Raw genomic sequence first — 4117 nt, forward strand, 5'->3', positions numbered from 1 at the left:
AATGTTTTAGTTTCAATTTTAAAATTTTGCTCATTGTTTTTAATGAGCAAATTTTATAGTTTCGATTTTAAATTTTTGCTCATTTTGTATAAATGAGCAAATATTAAAGTCCGGATTTTAAAATTTTGCTCATTGTGTCTAAATGAGCAAATATTAAAGTTCGGATTTTAAACATTTGCTCATTGTTTTTAAATGAGTAAATATTAAAGTTCGATTTTAAACTTTTGCTCATTGTGTCTAAATGAGAAAATATTATTGTTTCGATTTTAAATTTTTTGCTCATTGTGTATAAATGAGCAAATATTAAAGTTCAGATTTTAAACATTTGCTCATTGTTTTTAAATGAGAAAATATTTAAGTAAAGCAAAACTTAATAATATTAACCCAAAACTCCAAAAGTAAAGATTAACCACGTGGGATTCAAACCCACATCTTTTGTGCATTTGCAATGCTTTACCTATTGAGTTAGTAGGCCAGTGTTTTGTCGATTAAACATTTCGAATTTGTTCTAGCTTACAATCCTGCATTTGTAATACAAAAGAAGATTTACTGCTATTCTAATGTTCTCATAAAATATATATTTGAAGAAATGACCCCTGAGGCCCTAATTGAATTTCATGTTCTCAAAATTGGAATTTCTTCTACGCAATTCTTTGGTTTTATTAGGAATCTGGTTCTTCCCTCTGTAGCAAATATATCTCTTTTCTTTGCCAAATCCATCAGTTTATAGTAAGTTTTAGCAAATCATGCTTTAATCTTCATTTCTAACAAAAATGAAAAATAATAATTTTGAAAGGTATGATGTATATGTTCACAGTTGTAACATTTCAACAAGGGATGCACCCTTTTAGGACAAATAATCCACCCAACCGATAACCGATGACAACAGTCGAGTAAAGTGGTTAATACTATAATTACGATCATCTGAACATATCGATGAAATATATAGGCGCCTCGCAAAATTCTGAACAAAAGCTGTTCTGGGAATCAATCTCAACACGATGCTTCATTTGCTAGTGTTCCAAGCTTCAGCGCGGTTTATCATTGCAGTTAGACTACTAAAAACGGCTAAAATACCAAATTGTCCACAGGTAAACACATTTTGGACTCCTTTCTGAAGGCAGATTAAAGTTCTTCAGAGCTACATTATCTTATGCAGGGCAGCATCACTGAACCAAAACAAATCAGACATAGAACTGAGAAGTCAACCCAAAATAACAAAATCAAAGTAGAAATAAATGGAAAACCTATGCACATTGATAACATAAGTTGTTGGGGAATAGTTTCTTACAGTGTGGTAGCCTTTTGGTAGTAGGAAACCGAAATGTCCAGAGAAACTCCTGCAGCCGACGGAATTGACTAGGCAGAGATAAGAAACTCTTAGCTGCTTCATGAGTCATGACTGGTCTATCTTAGTTAATGCACACTCATTTAATTCCCACATTTCTTCCCAAAGGTTATCTCAAGTAGATGGGCCTTTTAATACCAGAGTAGAGAATGCTTTTGTTTTTGTTTCTCCTTTATGTTACTGGGTTGGACTCTAATTTGTTGCAAACTCAGATTGCATACTTCTTACATTTCATGTTCAAATTGCTCCAAGTTACAATGAATTGATATTTCTTATCTTTCATGTTCAAATTGCCTCTAATTTTTCTAATATTGGTAACCTGTGATACTTGCAATGTTTACTTTCATACTCGACAGGATCCATATGCACATACAACATAAAATTGGAACTTTATTGACAAACAGGCAGCCATTTAATGTCTAATAAATCATGTAAATTCATCTCACTGTTATGCATGGAGTTAGCCAATAAGTCATACAATAACAATCTAGATATCCCAAGGTTGTAGGCATAATCAACAAATATGATGCATACCTTCTTATATGCATCGTTCACAGGGGATAAATAGCCTCCAATAACATGGTAACCTTCTGAATACAATGCATCTCTAGACAACTCTAACAAAAATTACAGAAACCATTAATAGTAATGGAAAGAAGCAAATGTAAATATTAAAAACAATAGAGTGTAATTCTCTCCCAGCTAAAGTTAAAGTCAGTGGATACAAGTCAATATATAAATACCATGGTTTCCATGAATTAGAGTTATATTAACCAATTATATCATGCTTGGATAATCTTCAAAGGACATATTCCTGTACACTCTGTCAAATCAATTGCAAAAATTACTTATAAAAATAAATTACCATTTAAAAAAGGAATTAAGGTTCATAATCAACCAAGAAACATAATGCAGGTTTCTTGACTGAACCTTACCTTTCTTCTCTTCTTCTCCTGTTCTTCTCATAGAGCACAAAATGTCGAGCTCAAACCGGAAGTGTTTCTCTTCCTTTCCTTCATCCTTTGCATCAATTTACTTGATTACGGCTTTCTTTGCAATTTCCTTCTTCTCTCTGCTTTACATTAAGTACCCACAACAGACTAATAACTTTGAGTACCTTAGGATTATTAACCTTAATTCAACAACCAGAACCACGACGAATCCGTTGTCGGTTAATGATTTTCCAACCCCTTCTGTCAGTTTATTGAAGGAGGTTGATGTAAATACAACATCAAATCCTACAACTTCGCCATTGCTGTCGTCAGATTCCGAATTCCCACCACCCTCTGTTGTTGAATTTCTGCCTCCAAATACGACATCATTTGTCCAGGAAGTTAATGATGAACAACTTCCACCTCCTCTTGTTGTCGAAACCCCGTCTCCAAATCTGACAACAGTTGTGCAGGAAGATAAAGATGGCCAGCTTCAGCAACAGGAACAACCTCCTATTGCTGATTCTCCTGTAAATGATGATATAATTTGACCTTCATTTTGATTCTCAGATCTCTTAAAATGTGCGAGATATAACTGCCAAACTGTCACAGATATTCATTCTGATGCATTGAGGGACATTAGATGGTAATTCATATTCATTAACACCTTACAAAAAATTCAGAATATCAGATCTTATCTAAAATAGGTCAAAATAAAAGTTCAAAGGAACAAGGCCTAAGATATATCTTTCTGGTTAGATCTCCCTATCATAGCACCAAACAAGATAGAATGCAGTTGCGAATTTCTTCTATTTTCACTGTTTCTGAGTTGATAATGCCTTGTCCAGAGAACTCAAAAAATGTGTTAATTTATGTCAATTCTCTAACTGAGCAAATGAACTTTAAAATTATTTGCTCATTTGAGTCAATAGTCTGAAATGAGCAAGAGTAGAGAAAATGATGTTCGTTTGTAGTTTAATTGATAATTAAACTAAACACGTCTGTAACCAACAACATACATCACAAGAAAACCCCATCAGGCACAACGAAGTGATCGAGCAAAAAAATGAACAGAATAAGAAAAACATAAATCTTCATAATCATACACACCTAAATTAACTTTGAATTTAATATCCAATTTGAGTTAATTGCACCAAAATTCGACATACTACGAAAATCAATCACAACAATACTTAATTGCACCAAAATTCGATAGAAAATTAAATACAATTTGACCTAAATTAACCCATATATACACTTTGAAGAAACAATTAGAGAGAGAAAGAACAATTGAATGAACAAGAATAAATCATGAAATGGACATTAAATCTCAACAAAATTGTAATAAAACTCAAAATATAACACTACAATTTACATAAATCAGCAAAGAATCACTCACCAATTGCAATAGAATAGAGGAGAAGACGCATATACAGAGGACGTAAGCGTAGAGACGGTGGCGGCGCGGTGGTTGCAGCAGGTGGGGGAGACACGGTGGCGGCGAGGAGAGGGAATCACGAAGGGAGAGCGAAAACGGAGGAGAGAGAATCACGAAGGAGACAGAAAGTGAAAATGGAGGAGAGAGAAACTGGAGCATATTTCTGCTCATATTTTTTCCGAATATTTACTATTTTGCCATTACTAAAACGCGGATGCTAAACCATTAGAGTCGTCGGATCTGATTACATTGAACACACGAGATTGCTTCTCATTCTTCTCATTTGAAGTCCCCTTCTCATTTGAGTGTATATATATATATATATATATATATATATATATATATATATGAATGAATATCTTATATCCCGTTATTTTGCAATACTTTTCAGATTGTCGG

General features: G+C 33.5%; 1 long non-coding RNA gene across 6 annotated transcripts; it reads right to left on the reverse strand.

Moving 5' to 3' along the window:
- Positions 1-752: 752 nt before the first annotated feature.
- LOC110788226 (uncharacterized) lies at positions 753-3872 on the reverse strand. 6 transcript variants are annotated; one of them, XR_002533281.2, is made up of 4 exons: positions 3680-3871; positions 2284-2808; positions 1292-2171; positions 753-1169 (listed from the first exon to the last, which is right to left on the reverse strand). It is a non-coding gene; the product is annotated as an uncharacterized lncRNA (long non-coding RNA). The 6 variants fall into 6 exon arrangements; XR_002533280.2 differs by having other exon boundaries at positions 1292-1359; positions 1883-2808; positions 3680-3870; XR_008918521.1 differs by having other exon boundaries at positions 1292-2875; positions 3680-3872.
- Positions 3873-4117: the final 245 nt, after the last annotated feature.

The sequence above is a fragment of the Spinacia oleracea genome, chromosome 4, assembly GCF_020520425.1.
Source record: "Spinacia oleracea cultivar Varoflay chromosome 4, BTI_SOV_V1, whole genome shotgun sequence".
NCBI classification, from domain to species: domain Eukaryota; kingdom Viridiplantae; phylum Streptophyta; class Magnoliopsida; order Caryophyllales; family Amaranthaceae; genus Spinacia; species Spinacia oleracea.